Source organism: Sus scrofa, chromosome 1, assembly GCF_000003025.6.
Source record: "Sus scrofa isolate TJ Tabasco breed Duroc chromosome 1, Sscrofa11.1, whole genome shotgun sequence".
NCBI classification, from domain to species: Eukaryota; Metazoa; Chordata; class Mammalia; order Artiodactyla; family Suidae; genus Sus; species Sus scrofa.
In genome coordinates, this window is record NC_010443.5 from 195,786,700 (window position 1) to 195,806,711 (window position 20,012).

Genomic DNA, 20,012 nt, shown 5'->3' on the forward strand with positions numbered 1-20,012 from the left:
AGAATTTTCCTTCATTTCCTCTATTTCAAATTACGTGATAGGGGTGGGTTTCCAAGCTTGGGAAATTTAGCAATCTCAAACTGGCCCTGGGTAAGAATAAAATGATTGCCCCAAAGGTGGAAGTTATTCCATCTTCCTCTGTAGGTCCCTAGGATCAGAAGGATGTGCACACACACCAACTTTTTGGTTCATTAATCTCGAAGGCAGAACATCTCACCTTTTTGTCTCAATCTACTGCTTTTTGGCAAAACCAATTTTCCTTGTTAAAGGGGAGAAAAAACTACTATATTCAGAGGAAAATGGATCTTCTAGTATTAAAACAGTGTCTTGCAGAAGGCCTTCGGCTCATTAAGTACCCTAATTTAAGTTTTTCTTGCAGGCCTTCCAAGGCTGGCTGGTCAACAGCACAGCACAAGAATAAATACCTCGGGGAACCAACTTCCTGGCTACAGAGAGCAGCTGTTCAAAGGGACTGATTCTAGTGCTAATTAAAAGCCCACCCACCTTGAGCTACTGGGAGCCCAGGTCCAGGCCCAGATGCACCAACTGCATTCTAGTAACATGTAAATCACACCAATATCTGGAGCCTCTCCTCCCCACCCCCAGTTTTTATATTTTAAAACAGACTTTCTAAGTAGTCAAAAATCTTTGATGTGCATTGCTCCTTCTACCTAGTAAACTCCCACACCACTAAGTTTAACCAAGCAGACAGTGACCACCTTGGTAAGCGGTCCCTGGAAAAGAGGGCACTGCACTGCCCTTTTCACACCCGGGCAATTTGATGGGCTAACCCTTCAGCATTAGGTTACCCCTATCTCCATCTTTCTGTCCTTTTGTGGAAGTCACAGTGACATGGCTGTGTACCTCCTACTTCCAGAAGTGCTTTTCTCTGTGCTTGTAAAATTTAGGTCTGAGGTCAGAGAGACAGACAATCTTGAAACAGAAAATTTTGAACATTTTCCTTGAAAAGGAAGCTAACTGGGCCATAGAGAAATCAAGCCTATGATCTCAGCCTCTACAATTTCAGGCTTAATCTCCTCAACCAGCCAGCTGCCACGGAGGCAGAGCACCCCACTGCACTCTGTGCAGGAATCTCAGGGGAAATGCAGTCTGTCAGAACCAAAAGGTACAGAAGCAATTGGCAGACCCTACACTTCTCTGCAAGTAAAAAGACCAAAGGCCAGAGGCATTCAGGGACATGGAAAAGGTGATAAACCTAGTTAGTGGCATAGCCAAGACCAATACTCATATGTTTAAATTCTATTTTAATTACAATTACTTAAGTACTTAAGAACAACATGTTGGAGTTCCCGTTGTGGCGCAGTGGTTAACGAATCCGACTAGGAACATGAGGTTGAGGGCTCAATCCCTGCCCTTGCTCAGCAGGTTGACGATCCGGCGTTGCCGTGAACTGTGGTGTAGGTTGCAGATGCGGCTCGGATCCCGCCTTGCTGTGGCTCTGGCATAGGCCGGTGGCTACAGCTCCGATGAGACCCCTAGCCTGGGAACCTCCATATGCCGTGGGAGCGGCCCCAAAGAAATAGCAAAAAAAAAAAAAAAAAAGAACAACATGTCTTCAGCCAAAATTTATAATATTTTAACTACATATAAAGATCCTTTTGATATTTCACACACATGCAAAAATCATAAAAATATTCACATCATTAGTTATAGTTTTCCTATGGAATCAGCTTTAACAATAACAACCCCAATTTATTTAATATTTACCCCCATGTAAAGCACTGTATTAGGAATATGGACATAGCTAATCCTATCAGTTTCTAAAACTAAGACTGAGGAAGAACTGAGTAACTAAATATGGGTAAATAACTGAAGAGTTCAGTAACAAGTAAGTGGCAAAGTCTGAATCCAGGTCATTCTGTGTTCCAAGTGGACCCTATAAACATGATGCTATACAAACTTCTTAGAACCACATCCCCCTCCATATAGCAGGATTTGTTTAGGGTACTGTAGCCAGTTCAGGTTGCTGACAAAAGTAGATCCCCTTTTCCTGTGACGTACTGCCAAGCCCCACACTCGGCTGCCCAATTCCAGATCTCCAGTGTCCACAGGCAGGGTCTACACAACATCTAACCAGAGTCAACAATGCCCTTTCCTAAAAGTCACCTGATGGCTAGATTGCCCCCCGCAGAGAGCATTTTCCTCTTGACTTCAAGTAGAGAGACCTATGTCTACTGGAAAAAATGCACAACATGAGAGTTGAGAGTTAAGTTTTATTTGGGGCAAAATGTGGACCATAAGCTAGGATACCCCCTCTCAGCTCTCCGAGGTACTGGTTCTGAAGAGGTAGGGGGAGAGACCATATGATTTCAGTGAAGGAGGGTATATGCAATCAAGCACACACTTTGGTAGAGGCTTGCTGTTAGTCACAAGGATGTCAGGTGACACTGTTAATGATTGTAGTGCCTCTCTGTAGATGCAAGAATTTGGGCTCATAACATCTTCTCCTGAAAGTTTCTAACTATCTGAAGCCTGGTTCTGCCAGTTTTTCCCAGAGCACAGAGGGCCTTATTCCTGACCTCCACTCTGAGCTCCTTTCAGGACATGTTGGAAGTCAGTGGCTTCAGTGGCTAGTGACTTAGCACTGGTAGAAGCAGATGCCAAGTGTCGGTTTTCAGCTGGCACCTAAGATACCTTCAGAAGCAGTGCAGCTCACCAGAGGACAGGGCAAATGTACCACTTCCCTCGGTTTTGCCGCAAACCAGTCCAACTTTGAAGACAAGGGAATAATAACAGTTTTCTCGAGCCCAAAATTCTCCCCTCTTCAAAAATCTCATCTTCATACCCAGCCCTCCTCATCCAACACTCAAGTCCTAGTCTTTCCAACCCCCTTCTCACTCTTAGCTCATGACCAAGCTGAGGAGCACTCACGACCGTAAACTTATCATCCAAACAAGGACTCCTTGATAAGTATAAGGGAGCATTATTAATGCTGGGATATTCAGACATAAAACAAACTGTCTTAGACCACCTCTATGAATGGTCACTCTATAATACCTTCTTGTTGCCTTCTCTGCAAGGTTTTTTAATGGGCAGTGGAAGAAAAAAGGCCCATCTCCAGGAGCAGTGCTTTCCCAGTGGGGTCTCTGTCCAGAGCATCCTCCTCCACAGCACTTCTCCAAGTGACTAGCATCCCTGGCGCACAGAACTTACAAGGGCAACAACTGGCAACACAGGTTGGCTAGTTGTAATTCAGATTTAATTTCTTTTTCCAAAATCTTATTTCCTCTGAAGGGGGTGTTGGTTGAGAACAGCATATATGGAGGTGAATTTCTTAGCAAATGAAGGCATTAAATAGAAAAGGTAGGACACTTGTGAACAGTAAAATTTGGCTGAGATGCTTTAGGCGGGCAAAAGCAAACATCTGCTGCCCCCTGCTGGTGAAAGTGAGCCTCTGCCAAGGGGAGGACAGCAACCAGGCTCAAGGCATTTCCATGCTTCAAGAACCTGGATTCCTCAGCATATACTAGTGCTGAACTACAGAGCTACCATTTTAAGCATACATTCAGCAGACACTGTGAGCCAACTGCACCCTAAGGCAGGGGGAAGACAGTAAGATGATTAAGAATTAAGATCAGACTCCTGGCCTTGATGAGCTTGATTAGTTTAAATCTATTTCAAGGGAGGACAGAGGGCAGAGATACCCTGTAATACATCTTTGTGTCTTACGCACGTGTGCACACACACACACACACACAAACACACAAGAGCCTATTCCTTGATATGTTGAAATAGGAGTTTCCCAAGGAAGATGCATGCTTTAGTAACTTCTCTCAGTTCATTTTAATTAGGAAACAATGAATGTGCCAAACAGAAACTAACCCTAGGGGTTATCTTTAGTCTTACTTCTTGATTCTACTTTCCTTATGACCTCTGCCTTTTGTCCTATTACCATCATACATAGGTACACAAATGTCTCAGACTAAAATCCGGGAGTTCATCTTCTAAAATTATTTCTAAATTATTATATTAAATATTTTGCAAGTATGTTTTCAGTAAAGGGTTTAGAGGAGGAGGGAGAATCAGAAAGAGCAGAAAAGAGTGAGCATAACTTATCAACTGGTTGAAGAGCAAAATGCCATGAGATATCAAATAGGTGTTTTGTTTTGTTTTTGTTTTTGTTTTTTTCACCTCAACTGCTAATTTTGGGTCTAAGTTGAGGGGGCTTCCCAAACTGGATTGTATAAATCATTAGTATAGTCTTTAAGTCATGAACTTCAACTTGATTGCCTGGAATCCAATCCTGACTTCACCCTTTAGTAATTACGTAGCCTTGAGCAAATTACTTAACTTTCTGTGCCTGTTTCCTTACTTGTAAAATAATGACAACAATATCACCTACCTCAGGTGAGAAAACTTTGAGAGTGTAAGGGGTTATCACTAATAATTATAGTTATTATTCTGATGGAACTAATCAAAGAATTAGAGGCATTAAAATATGTCAGGCAGTTGAACAGTGTCTGGAACAGTGTCTGAAACACTCAAATTGTTTGTGTTTGTGCATGCCTATATGTTTGTGTATTTCCCTTATGCCCATTCTATCAAGTGCTTAATCAGGGAATGAACCAAAATTCCTATTGAGGGTTCAAGGACTTCTTCATATTAGACAACTGTCAAGAGGAAACTGGAACCTGCAATACTGTCAGTCTAGCACAGTCTATAGCTGAGAATAACCTCCATACCATTATCTACCATATGCCTCTTAAGGGGTCTCTGTCTTGAGAGTTTGTGTATCACAAGCATAAGGTACATGAACTGGTTAAGAAGTAAAACCCCATGAAGTAGCAATGGGTCATTTTAACTGCTGATGTCAGTTAGGGAAGCTGATAGAGCGAAACAGAAATAAACTCCAGTGTCAGGCTTTCAGCGGTAGAGAGATCATTTTAGATGTATTCTGGCTGAAAGTCATTCCCTCCTCCTCCTCCAAAAACACCAGAGGCTTATAAAGCCTGTCCACCTCTGCAGGATATATATTTTGTCAGCAGTAGCTATAATAAGCACTTTATAGAATCAGAGAGGAGGTGCCTTGAAATCCCCAGCTTTATGTCCCAATACAGAGAAATACAACTGGTAAAAACAATTTAAAGTTTAAGCTTTGAACACCCGCAGACAGGGAAACTGAGAATGTTCTGGAATTGGTAAACTGATCCCAGCATGAGACCTATTGAATATGAGTGACCTCAGACCAGAAGGCAAAGGAGGGGAGAATCCTGGCAGGACAGAAGGGTCATGACAAAGGACGGGGATGCACAGAGAAACAGGAGTAAGAGATTTCCTCTGGGCAAGGCTTTTCCTGGACTTTAGTGAGGAAGGAGCATATTGTGGATGTAGTTATAGCTGTGTGTTATTTATAATGTGTTTTCTGGGTATATTTAAATCTATGAAGGAAAATGAACATAAATCTTTCCAAGGTCTCTTTCAATCTCCATTCGTCACTTATGTCACCCTCATAAAATTCCAAATTTAAAATAATTCCTTTAATTTTTTTTTTTAAGGTTGCACCCATGGCATAGGGGTCGAATCAGGGCTATAGCTGCCAGCCTATGCCACAGCCACAGCCACAGCAACGTGGGATCTGAACTGTGTCTGTGACCTAGCGACCAACACCACAGCTCACAGCAACACCAGATCCTTAACCCACTGAGCAAAGCGAGAGATCAAACCCGCAACCTCATGGTTCCTAATGGGATTTGTTTCTGCTGCGCCACGATGGGAACTCCTAATTACTTTAAATTTAGGAAGATAAACAACTCCATTCCTGCTTGGGTATGTGACATTTTATACTTACCTTTCACTGCCTGTGTTTTTATGTCCCAAGTGAAAATTTTAAGTTGTCGGATTGATAAATTTTAATGACCCAGTAAGAAACAATGTATTTCTGACCCAGTCAGCGTTATAGAAACTAGTCATCAATATGACAGAAAATAAAAATTAGTGCCTAAAGAACATCAACTCCTTAACTTCAAACTCTATATTAATGGCTTGACAATTTGTCTCAATACTGCTTTTTAAATCAAATAAAGGAATAAGTCACTGCTCAGCTTACTTATAGGATGGCAAATTTGTTCCAAATTCTTTCGATATTACCTACATAATAGTTCTCAGAGTCACCTACCACTTGATCACCTTCACCTTGAATCCTATGTTTATATTAAATTTTTTATTAAAATATTTCTCGTGGCCCTAGCAATGTTTCTAATGAAGGCAGTTACCGGAAATGGAGGGAAAGGCCAGACTCTGGGTCCTTTTTTTGTCATCCTAAAAAGGAGCTGATGCGGCATTGCCAGGACAGGTCATCCTGCTTCATGTTCATTTAAAATAAGGCAGGAAATGGAAAAATCCAGTAACAATATAGACTGAGCAACGGTTCCCAATTTGAGAGTGTGAGGTTGAAAACATCCACTAATGAATTGCTCGATCAAACTTGGTTGGTGAATACTCTTAACCTGTGATAGGACTAAGGAAATCTCAGACTAGCATTTCTTTCCTGATCTAAATAGAGTCTAGTTAATCACCTGAATAACTGTCCCGCACATCACAAATGAATCACTCAGAACCTGCCCTTCGGCATCCACACATCAGAGCTGAGATGCCATTTGTCACAATGAGGTTGTTAGAGGTTAAAACAAGGAAGACTCAGATTCTCAGATCCAACATTGTTTGTCTCAGAGAACACAGAGGAAAGCTGCTGAGGGGGAAAAAGTATTTTGGGGGGGAAAAAAGGAAAGTTTTATTTTATTTATTTAACCTTTCTTTCCATCTCATTAATTAGCACAGCTCATCATCTAACTCATCATCTCCTGACAAAAGGTCAACTGTGACACCACATGGATTGTGAGAAGGATGCAATCTCAAGATCTCTGGAGTCCTCCGCTATTTAAAGTCCACTTTTTAAAGATTCTTTCCAATGCCCTGTTCTATCTTGTCTCCCCATTACTGCCTCTTCTTTGCAGATCATTTCTGAAGTGGGGGAATCTAATCACATAGGGAATTAGAAATGGGGTCTGGTGCCCATATTCTTTTGACATTCACAAGGGTCTGAGACCAGCATAAGTTACTCCTTCTCCCAATGGGCATGTGTTTAAAGGTAGAAGGAGGAGAAGAAGGAAATAATTACTAAAGCCCTGATGTAGCGTTGCCATGACAGGTCATCCTGCTTCATGTTCATAAAACCTAAGAGTGGAAGAATATCTTTAGGATAGTATTTCAAGAGGCACTAGAAAGCAAGAAAGAATGTCCTACTCTGTCTTTAACAGTTGGCAGTGAGTGAAGAATTCTACAAGGAGTGGCATTTATCAGTTTAGTGACACTAAATCAGTCAACCACATGAAAGGACATTGATGAGAGTTAAACTAGTCATTTGGCATTTTATACGTTATGTATGTTAACTACTAGAGAAAAGAAGTTCCTATTCCAATTCAGAGAAGCAAGTAGACAAAGGCTATAGGCAGTCCTTCCTGGGCTGGAGAGTGATTTTTTGATGGCATATTCAGCTTTGTGCACTAGGAAAGAAGCCACATGCCCTATATTTTTATCCTCTGAAATATCTATCTTGCCTAAATGTCCCTTCAGTTCTAGCATTCTCTGAGCTTTGATTTATTCTTGCATTAACTCATTCAACCAACAATTGGGCAAGATCCTGTACAAAATGCTAGAAAGGATGAAAAGATCCAGAACACATCTTTAAGTGTCTCATAATCTAATAGCTCTACAAATAGTTCTGTTTTAGAGAGAAAATCATTCCTATCACACACATACATAAACATAAATTACGTATATACACACGAACACAGGGAGAAGAGGAGAGGGGGATGAACAAACAAACTAAGAGCATAGGCAAGAGTCTCCATTATAGCAGTAAATTCAGGAAGTGTCGCAGAAGTAGGAATGAATGTTTGAACCAGAACTTGAAGGGTGGGAAGATTTTTGTCAGGTCAGCGATGGAGGGGACAAGGCAAGCCATGTTCAGCTAAAGGAATACCACACGCAGAGACCCAAAGGCATAAGATGCAGATCTCTTCAGGGACCTAAAATCCTGTGACCACCCTCAACATTTTCCTATTTCTTTTTTGATATCTTGATGGACAACAATCAACTTCAGCGCACGATTAAAATGCATTCACCTAGTGTAAAAGAGTGAAAGCACTGGACTTGGAAGGCTCTTTTCATGACCACTATGGGTGGTGGCTGTCAGTGAATTTAGTGAGCTGATGCATTAAAGAACTTGAAGGCCCTTAAGACCAGCCACTGGAAGGGGAAATGGGGCAGAGGTTGGGAATGTGAGCTTTGGAATCAGGATACCTGTGAGCATCATGCAGGATAATAACACTGTGAGATATTTAGCACAATGTCTGCACAAAATCAATCACCTAAAGATCAGGTGCTCTCACTATTATTAAAGTTATTATGTGGAGGTTTACTCTAAAATTACATTGTGGTATTGATGAATTTTGGTATTAATAGTTTTAATTCTACAGGATAAGAATGTATGAACAGGAGTTCCCGTTGTGGCACAGTGGTTAATGAATCCGACTAGGAACCATGAGGTTGCGGGTTCGATCCCTGGTCTTGCTCAGTGGGTTAAGGATCTGGCATTGCCATGAGATGTGGTGTAGGTTGCAGACATGGCTCGGATCCCACATTGCTGTGGCTCTGGTGTAGGCTGGCGGCTACAGCTCCAATTGGACACCTAGCCTGAGAACCTCCATATGCCACGAGAGCAGCCCAGGAAATGGCAAAAAGACTGAAAAAAAAAATGTGTGACCAAAATGAGTAAAATGAAATTATCTGGTAATATTTCAAAAGAACTTAAATCTGCAATTAAATCTACAAATCTATGCAAATTGTCATAATAAGTTCACAGGCTAAATTATTTCTGTATAATGCATATATATATATATAGATATAGGTATATTTCTATTTGTAGCAAATATTCATAGTATGAAAGAAAAATCAGGGAAACATAGATGTGATTTTTGTTAAATGACAGCTGTTTGAGAACAATTTTTTTAATGTTAATTCCTAAGGAATTTTCACTTTTACTACATTTCCCTATTAGTTTGACAATATCTAGCAGGAAAGCTATTTTATGTTAGTTTGTGTATTTGTATTCTCTTTATGTAAGATGAATGTTAGCATTTGGCTGACTTACCCAAAAAAAATTCTGAAGAGATCAGGTATTTTAAGGGTAAAACAAGTTAGATTTTCCATTATTAGCTCTAAAAATCAAAAGAAAACCTAGACAAGTGCAGACAAATGAATTTTAAGTTGTTCGGTAAAATTTCAAGTAAAAAAAAAAGTCAGGGATAGCATTATGACTCAGTCATCTGAATAATGTCTCAGAAAACAGGAAAGAAATCAGATTTTTTTTTCCACTTTAACATCATCTGATAGGTACTAATTCACTAATATCAATAAAACTCTACTTAAAAGAGACACATGCACCCGCATGTTCATTGCAGCACTATTCACAATAGCCAGGACATGGAAACAACCTAAATGTCCATCGACAGATGATTGGATTTGGAAGATGTGGTATATATACACAATGGAATACTACTCAGCCATAAAAAAGAATGACATAATGCCATTTGCAGCAACATGGATGGAACTAGAGAATCTCATACTGAGTGAAATGAACCAGAAAGACAAAGACAAATACCATATGATATCACTTATAACTGGAATCTAATATCCAGCACAAATGAACATCTCCTCAGAAAAGAAAATCATGGACTTGAAGAAGAGACTTGTGGCTGCCTGATGGGAGGGGGAGGGAGTGGGAGGGATCGGGAGCTTGGGCTTATCATACACAACTTAGAATAGATTTACAAGGAGATCCCGCTGAATAGCATTGAGAACTATGTCTAGATACTCATGTTGCAACAGAACAAAGGGTGGGGGAAAAAATGTAATTGTAATGTATACATGTAAGGATAACCTGACCCCCTTGCTGTACAGTGGGAAAATAAAAAAAATATATATATAACAGATAGAAACTGATGGCCAGACTATGAATATATCTTATTCAGCAGCAGTTCTGTCTAAAAGGGTAGGGAGGTACACTACGTACTATATCAGTGTCTATGAATTTAAGAATGACAAGCATTTATTCATCCAGTACATCTGGGGCCCTTGCTATAGGACTGGCAGAGTCTTGGTTGTAGGAAGAAAACAAGGTACAAAACAAAAACCACTGCCCTCATGTTACTCACATTCCAAGGTCATTCTTTTTCATCGTGGCATAATCTTGTTCACCCTTAGAGTTAGACATGGAGGATGTGGAAACATGCTCTAACAAGCCGCCCAGAACCTCCATTCCAGATAAAGGACTGGTCATTTTGCACAAACTCCCAGTTATGAGATGAATTAAGTTCTGGAGATCTAATGTACAGCATAGTGATGAGTTAAAATATTGCACTGTGTATTTGGATTTTGCTAAGAGATCTTAAATGTTCTGACCACAAAAAAGAAATGGTAATTATGCGACATGATGGAGGTTTTAGCTAACTCTATGGTGGCCATCATTTTGCAATACCTAAGCATATCAAATCAACATCTTGTACATCTTAAACTTACAAAATATTGTACTTCAATTGTGTCTCAATGACCTGGAAACAAAATAACGAAAGGCTTGTTTCCTCAGCAGCTGGGAATGCAGCTGTCCCCCTTCATTAGAGATTTGAACTAGCTGAAGAAAATGCTTCATCTAAAATCAGACTAATCAAACCTCCTTCTGGGGCAGACTATAGCCAAATACTGATTAATACCAAAAGTCAGGACTAGAGACATACCAGCAGAGGCCTTTACTGGCTGTAGATTGGGACTCAACTATCCCTTCTGCTTCATCCTTTAAGAATTGGTCCCAACAGCATTACCAAGTAGATTCAGTGGCCTCCTAAATGTCTTTCTCTGTTTTACATTTGGCTCTCCAGGGAATCTAACTGGTAACACATTTTGTATCAGGAGTGAGAAAACAAGTGCCAAGCAAGAATTTCAAGCTAGATCACCTGCCCACTTACTGGCAATGCAGACCCAACCCTGATGGCAGGGGCAGCACAGGGTAACAGCAACAGTTGAAACTTTATAGGTGGGAAACAAGAATTGGTGGAAGAAAATGCATTAGCCAAGTTTTGAAGGGAAATAGCAACTCGAAGAATAGAAATAAGGTGGCCGTTGCCATCTGTTGATGCTGTGAAGATAACAAAAAGCTAAGATGGAAATACTGACAGTTAAAAGCTAAGTATAAAAGGTGGAGGACTTCCTTGGTCTCAAATGAAGTGGTTCTTGTCTCCTCAGGAGGAGAGCAGAGAAAGCTCTGGACCTCTCCTAGAAGAGGTCAAGTTTCAGAGAATAAAATCCTAAGGCAGATCAGCTGCGCCACAGTCAGAGCCCCGATTTGAAAAGAATAGGATGTTGACATCTATGTTGATGGACTCAAAAGTCTTGACTTAGTGCAATAAACTCTCTAAGCCTGCAGAAGTGGCCCAGTCCTCCCAATGAAGGGTGAGCCATCTTTTTTCTCATGAAGGTCACGCAGAAGTATCGCCTATACAAAAAAAACATGTGCTAGCTCAGGACCTGACCCCACACTCCCTTCTGCACACTTGACCAATAACTATTCTAAAATCACAACATAACTCAGTTGAAGATGTACTATAAAGAAGGAGAGAATGCCCAGGCTCACTGCATGGTGCAGTTTTTGCCAGAAAAGTATAAATAGGCCTGTATTCTGGGTGCACTGAACCAAGATATATAAAAAATTAATGTGAGTAAAAGTATTGATATTGGAATTGTCCTTCAGGATACTACAATTAACAGGCTAGCAAAAACCCTTGGAAATGATGCAAACACAGCTAGGATGGCCTCTAGAAACATGAAAAAGGAGATGGCCCAAACTGAGATAGAAATATCAGAATTACTGTGCCAGACAATGGGAAAGGGATTAAAAAACATGTAGAAGCAATTATATCCATACAGATAGACTGTCTAAGACCAGAAAATCCACCAGATCAAGTTGTTTTGGCAGGAGAGCTAGAGGCTACACCACTTAACCAAACTGGGAATGATGGGTGAGAGGAACAAGAACATCACTAGAAGTTTGGTGGTGGTAGTTATTGAGGCAGATGACAGAGATGCAAAAAAATTGGCTCACATCTGATAGCAATGGGCTTGCTAACTCTCAGAAACAAGCAAGCCCCTGTGCCGGCACTTTACCAGTAAAAGTCAGGTGGATGCAAGCGTGGTGATGAGTGGTGAAGTCAATGAGGCAATGGAAGGAGGGTGACCAGCTGGGGGATATGCAAGTGGTGAACAGAAAAGAGCTTCTCTAGGAGTGAACTAGATGGGAAGTCAGCAAGGGTGCCTTCCAATCTGTATGATTAAAAGAAATCCAAGATGGCTAAGCAGCAATCTGAAGGCAGTTGCTTGAATACAAAGTCATGATTCCTTTATCAGCTGCTAAAGTTGAGCCAGTTTTCAGAGTAAGAACCCACTGATTGAAGGAGATGCTAGGTTTCTGAGAGGAAGAACCCAGTGTCGAGTGTCAAGAAATGATTCCGCTAGTCTTTGCCCAGAGATCTAGGCAATGATTCAGGGAGCTGTACACTTGAAGAAGGGAAATCCAAACACTTCAAGGACTTTTGACAACAGGTTTGAGTTGACAGTGACACTTGGATACTCAGAGAGTCTTCATTAGGTAATTATCCATATACCCAATGACCAGGCCCCTTACTCCAAACTCAGGGATTCTGGAAGACCACTCAGGCCCAGAGCTCCCCATGTGTTTGGCTGAAGCCTTCTTTGGGACTCCCTTGCATCTCATCTCTCTACCCAATTCTTCTTCCACCCCTACCTCCCATGGGTATTGATCACAAAAACACATTATACTGAATATACTGAAAGCTAATCTCCTCAGAGTCCATTCCCAAGTTAGCCAATCAGCAATATTGGACAAGTCAGGTAAACTGGTGGGAAGTGAGTGGTTGGCTGTGTGCATCTCCTCCTGGTCTGTCCTCCCCACTTCTTTCTGTTCTATTCTCCAGGCTTTCATCTAAGCCCCTTTTGCCCACTGGCTTCTCAAGGGAGCCCAACAGGAGATTGAAGGCTGGGAGAAGAAAACAAAGTATTTATCACCCAGGCTCTTTCACGGCCTTGCCATATGTTGGATCAAACCTGCAACTCTCTACTGAAGAGGGGAACCCTCTCCTATGTCCTGAGCTATCATTCTCTCCAGTTTCCCCTAATTGCCCCCACTTCCTCACTTCTACCTTGCCTCTTTTCCTCTAGGAATATAAATGGCTCTTTATTGATAGCCCTGGGAGCCTCATTTACCTTTTTGGAGGCGTTTCCCTTAATCCTGCTCACACATTTGTAAAGGGCATCCTTCCTAAACTTCGCTTAACTACCCCCACTTGACTATACAATCTGTTTCCTTGCTGTGCCTCTGATAAGTACAGACCAGCTAGAGCTTGTTGTTCAGGAGCCTAGAAATCAAACAGATATGGTTTCAAATGTCTGGCTGCATGACCTGAAAGAAGTGATTTCATCTCTTCTATGAGACTTAGTTTCCTCATTGAGTACTTGACAGCAATGATACCTATGTCAAGAGGCATTCAGCTCTAACCAACAGAGAATCTGAAGCAAACCAACCAAAATAATCATCACATTTACCTGGTATAGCAGTAAACTGAGAGGTGGTGAGGACTCGGAGTGAAGTACAATCAGGACTCCAGCACCATTTCTCTACAATTCTCTTGCTTTGCTTTACCCTCCTTTGTGTGTAGGTTTTTTTAAGCTGACATCCTTCACTATTCAAAGAAGATCATGAGCAGCACCAATGGCAACAATCTGTTTCCCTTCCAGTGAAAAAGTGAAAAAGCTTTTACCTGAACCAGGGAATAAAGCCTCTCCTTCATTCTGATTGGATCAACTTAGTTAGTTTGCCCTCCCCTTTCACAGTAAAAACTGCTTTGATTGGCCAAGACCTAGATATTGAACCAATAACTAGCAAGGAGAACAATATTACCATGATTTATTTAAATTAATTAGGTTCCATCCCTGGAGTTGGAGTCTGACAACCCACCTGAAGCAAAGAGAGATGCCGTTGCATGAAGGCCTCAGGTGAACCCCATTGTGTGTGAGCAGGCTGGGGCTGGCATAGCTGGATGCAGAGTGCAGCTGTGCTCTAGAGAGACCATCATTCTGTCTCATTCTCCCTGTCTATGAACAAAAACAATTGGGTTTGGTCACCAGCTTGTCTGAGTTGAGCCATGTACTTGTGACTTGTCCACTTTTCCATGCTAAAACTACACACAATTTTTTTTTTTTTTTGTCTTTTTGCCATTTCTAGGGCTGCTCCTGTGGCATATGGAGGTTCCCAGGCTAGGAAGTGAACGGAGCTATAGCTGCAGGCCTATGCTATAGCCATAGCAACATGGAATCTGAGCCAGGTCCACCACATACACCACAGTTCACAGTAATGCCGGATCCTTAACACACTGAGCAAGGTCAGGGATCAAACCTGCAACCTCATGTTTACTAATCGGGTTCGTTAACCACTGAGCCACAACGGGAACTCTGAGAATGCTTTTTTATATATAAGCAGTCCTTTCCAGCATGGAGAATACATTTTGTGTGTTCTCAGTGAATCTAGTGCCTAAAGAGCCCACTGCAAGCATCTAGTACCTAAAGAGCCCTTGGCAGCTGAGCAGCTCTATAAGCTTTGTTATACTTGAGGCCTATTTGGAAAAAAAGTAAGGGTTGCTTTCCTGTGGAAATGGCCATTGGGGCTAGTGCTCTTTTTCTGAGTGGCAAACACTTTGCAAGTAGCAAGCAAGAGGCCTCTGGTTTAATGTCATTTATGAGAATGCTATTGTGTGCGTATCGGCCTAAGCTGTTTATGGACTGCCTTTCTACTAAAATGAATTGAATGCCTTTTCATACCAAAACAGCCTTTTACAACATGGATAATATGTTTTGAATGTGTTCTAAGCTAGTTAAGCCCACTGCATGCAAATAGTGCACACAAGGCACTTAGCAGCTGAGGTGCCCGATAACACTGTTATATGAGAGGCTATGTGGAAAAAAGGCAAGGGTTCCTTTCTGGTGGAAACACCACTAGGGCTGGTGCTCTTCCAATGAGTGGCATACACTTTGCAAGTAGAAAGCTAAAAGTCTCTTGTTTTGTGTTTTTTGGGAGAATGCTATCCTGCAGATATTAGCCTAAGCTGGCTATGTGTTGCATTTCCACCATAGAGAAGTGCTGGAGGCCAGCTCCAACAACCGGATCCAGCAGCCAGGGTGTATACATCCCGAGAGGAGATGGACAGCCTCTTTGTCCCTTCTTTCAGGGTGCTGGACTGCTCAAATTTTATTGGCATAAGTGGTTAATTATATAGACAGTTTTTTACTACAGATTACATCATAGTGTTGAAAGTACCTTGGTTAACTATTAGGCTTTGTTTTTTGATCACATGGTACAGTAGCTATATGTCATGTTTTAAAATCTTTAGCTTAAGTAAATTTAGTGAGTACAATTCAAGGACAAACGGGCATAGCATATCATGTGGGAAAGAGTAGACCCAGCACAAACCATCTCATGGCCAGCCAATTCCCACAAGCTGAAGAAGTTACAAACACAAAAAATCCTGTCTTCACACTAGTGTCTATCTTCAAAGTGTCCTTGTCAGAGAGGCAGTGTGAGAACATACAAATCAACTTAGCCAGCTACCGCTACAAGTTTCTAAAATCAAGGACAAAACTCACAGCTGGGTTTCTTTTGATCAAGAATAATATATGTCTAACTTCTATGAACCTCATTAAAATCCTAACTCTAAAGTTTACTGTATAACTAGTTAGTAGATAAACACTATGTTTTAATTGAGTTGGATTTAAATAGGGGAAAGTCCTTCAGGATGATATTCTTATTATATTATTGTAATTTTGTTAAATCAAAAATCACCACAGGAAAATAAGAATGAAAAATAAGAATAATAAGTAAATAATCAGGAAAGACTGAGGAAAACTGAATAAAAAATAAAACAGAAAAGACTAGGTCACCCGAGAAACAATCCATGTTCTCTGGTGCAAACATGGGAATTGTTTTCCCAGGAATGCCCCAATTCTTCCCCATCAACATCAAAATGAGAGCTGTGTAACCTGAGGCCTGCCCTCGGCTTGTACCATAAAGGCAGGCTTTCATCCTGACCAGAAGCCCACCTTAGCATGCACCGTTCAGGCAGGCTTTTATCCTATCCAGAGGCCCACCTTCAGCATGTACCATTCAGGTGAGCTCTCTTCCTTGGTTAGGAACCTGCCTTCAGGTTTTTCTGCCGTCAGGCAAGGTCCTTTTTTCTGATTAGGAAGGAGCCTGCCCTCAGTTTTGCACCATTTAGGAAAGCTCCCTTCCTTGGCTCCTTGTATCTTCTTGGCTCCCCGCATATCCCCCTTTTTTTATTTTTTAAAAATGAATGTATGGATCGTTAAAAATATTTTTTTTTTGTCTTTTTGCTATTTCTTGGGCCGCTCCCAGAGACTTGTGGCTGCCTGATGGGAGGGGGAGGGAGTGGGAGGGATCTGGAGCTTGGGCTTATCAGACACAACTTAGAATAGATTTACAAGGAGATCCTGCTGAATAGCATTGAGAACTTTGTCTAGATACTCATGTTGCAACAGAAGAAAGGGTGGGGGAAATAATGTAATTGTAATGTATACATGTAAGGATAACCTGACCCCCTTGCTGTACAGTGGGAAAATTAAAAAAAATATTAAAAAAAAAATAAAAATGAATGTATGAAGTTCAGTTGAAAGTTGTCAAACATTACAACCTATAAGTTTAAAGAGAACTGGGAGAGACAGCAATAGCAGAATCAGAAGTAAAGCAGACACAGCAAGGTTAATGAGCATAGAGGTGAGAGATTTGTGATTCACAAAACCGTTTATGTTGTTAAATAAATCTGAGGCTATATTTTGAGCACTAAAGCCTTGTTCCCCCTGATTTATATCCATTATTTTCTGATATAATTTAGAAATATTCAATCCAAAGTCAGAGTGATTTCAAACTCCTTCTAGTTGATTTTTAATTTTATCCCAGGTATAACGAGACGAATTTACCTGGAGAGGAGTAACGCAAATCCATTTAAAATCTGCATGGCAACAAAGAGCCAATTTAACTTTGAGATATTATTTTCTGTTTCATTGCCATAACTGCTTTTTCCAAAGCATCAACCTTGTCACTTAACTTTTTATCAATAATCTCTTGTGTAGTTAAAGCTAAAGTAATATTTCTGTATAACTGATCGGCAAAAGTTGCAGTATGTACTTGTTTTGTTAAAGCAACAGCCAATGCTGTTAAGGAAGTAATTATAGAAATTAAGGCAGTAATTCCCAATATAAGACAAATTGTTTGGTTCGTGTTAACTGATAATTGAGCAGTTGTAATGTTTTTAATCCCTGATTATCATACCAATCACCAGTAATATTTACAGGAATATTACATTATGTATGGAGGCTATTTCACAATAAGCATAAACTTATAATTACCAATATTAGAACTAATACAATTTGTCAAGGTACAATTATCACATTGAGTAGTAAAAACATCTTTTTTTATGAATTTTTATATTAAAAATTTTTGAAAGAAGAAAAGCATAAGGAACCTGTAAACAAGCTTTTACAAAATAAGTATTTCAGCCAGGGACATTAGTTGGTCTAAGACCATAAAGGGTTAACGGCAAAGCAAAACAAATAGGCAATGTCTGAGCTTTTGAGGAATGAATAATTAAAGGAACTGGCTGTAGGAATTTCAAAAGGAGGAGGAGGAAGCCCTGGTCCCCCCAGCAGGTTAGACTGATTTACATGTACTTTAACCATCTCATTATCCCAAGTAACAGGCTGAAAATTGGGTGGATTAGGGAAAAAAGCCCAATGTGACTTAGTAGAGACGTTATTTGTTTGACAAGCAAGAATTGTAAGCATAGTAATGAACATAGTTGTAGGATTTAAATGTTAATTTTGAACTCTCACCAACCCCTCAGTGTCTTTAACAAGTCTCTCTATTTGACCGCCGGTAGGCGGGTGAGCAGCACCTGTCAGTCTTGCGAAGCGACCAGGTAGTTGTTGTCATGGCCACCGGAGGTTGAGATTTAAGTGTTTCAGCCGTGTAGAAAGGAGTTCCTTCACTTGTTTGTTTTGGGGTTTCTCTTTTTCGGTGTCTTCAACGTGGCACCTCATCCTTGACGGCCGTGGTGGTGACATGTCTAATCATCTAATCAGGCAATCAGGAACCCGGATGGGTGATAATGAGTCCTGGGGAAAAAAACAAGCAAAACCTCTTCCACAAGTTAGAAGAATATCTGGGCCTTTCCATTGACTGCTTAAAACATCTTACCATTTAACCATTGGTTTGGGTAATGTATCTGTATTCCAATGTCTATACATTGGAGAATGTCCTGAAGAATCCTCATTTAAATAATTGATTACAAACATAGTATGACTCAGCACATGATGAGAATTATGTCTAAATTTCCTTCCTATAATTTAGTAATTTGATTTTTTAATGTTTGATGTGCTCTTTCTATAATTGCTTGTCCTTGAGGATTATATGGAATGCCAGTTGTATGTGAAATTTGGAATTTTATACAAAAATCAGCAAAGAATTTTGAAGTATAAGCTGGACCATTTTCTGTTTTTAGATTTTTAGGCATTCCTAAAATAGCAAAGCAGAAAAAACGAATGTTGGATTACATCTTTAAAATCTTCTCCCGTCCTGGCAGAGGCCAAAATCACATGAGAAAAGGTGTCTACAAAGGATGGGACGTGAGTTACGTCCATCTGCAATAAATCATTAACTCTGAGGCCACGGGAATTAACCCCTGATTTTGAAGCAAAAAGGATTTGAGGACAAACACCACAGTTTTTACAATCTATCTGGCAGCTTCTCTTGTAATATTAAACTGTAACCTTAAGTCAGAAGCATTTTGATGATGAATAGATTGTGACTGAGTTGCCTCTTTTGTTTTGTCCTCCTCAGTTATTAATAAAGCCAGTCTAGTAAATTGATCTGCTTTAGCATTTCCTTCATGAAGAGGACCAGGCAGTTGAGAATGAGCTCTAATATGCCCTATAAAAAATGATTCTGTCCTGCTGTGAATAAGTTTTTGTAACTCAACAAGCAAGGAAGAAATTGAAGTTTTATGTATAGGTATAACAGCAGTCTCAATATGAGGAAACATCCCCACAATATATCTTGAATCTGAGTACAAGTTAAACTTTTGGTTTCTTAATAACATGAATGTTTCTATAACCGCCCTTAACTCAGCTCTTTGAGCAGACTTTTTTTTGTTTGAAAACTTATCAGTTTCTTTTGGTCAATTACCACAGAGGCATTTTATTAGATGACCCATCTGTAAAAACCAAGGCAGCATTTTTAAGAGGCCTTTTAGAATAGCAGACTGGAAAAATAATATCACATTCTTTTAGAAACTGTAACAAAGGACTTTTAGGCAAATGATAAGAGGTTTTTCCTGAAAAACCCCTTAAGTCAATTTGCCAATCCTCATCCTCCTGAAGGAGGGTTTCAAACTGTTGTTTATTATAAGGTATAATGATTTCGTGACAGACCTTACCAAACAGCTCTTCTTTTTCGCTCTTTAGTAATTAACGCAGCTGTCTGAGAAGGGTAAGAAGCCAAGACGTTTTTAGGAGTAGCTGTTAGAAGAATCCATTCCAAAGGTCTGTGCTGCCACAGACAGGCCATAGGTGAGTAAGATGTTTTAAGAATAATTAGGAGTTCCCATCGTGGCTCAGTGGTTAGCAAATCCGACTAGGAACCATGAGGTTGCGGGTTCAATCCCTGGCCTTGCTCAGTGGGTTAAGGATGCGGCGTTACAGTGAGCTGTGGTGTAGGTTGCAGATGTGGCTTGGATCCCGCGTTGCTGTGGCTCTGGCGTAGGCCTGTGGCTACAGCTCCGATTCTACCCCTAGCCTGGGAA

The 20,012-nt window shown here is 40.5% G+C and overlaps 1 long non-coding RNA gene across 1 annotated transcript in view; it reads right to left on the reverse strand.

Moving 5' to 3' along the window:
* The window catches only part of LOC110257021, a 111,820-nt gene extending 97,926 nt beyond the window's left edge, over positions 1-13,894 (reverse strand). Inside the window, exon 1 of the long non-coding RNA XR_002339173.1 lies at positions 13,693-13,894. This is a non-coding gene — a long non-coding RNA (uncharacterized LOC110257021). The remainder of the gene's footprint in view (positions 1-13,692) is intronic.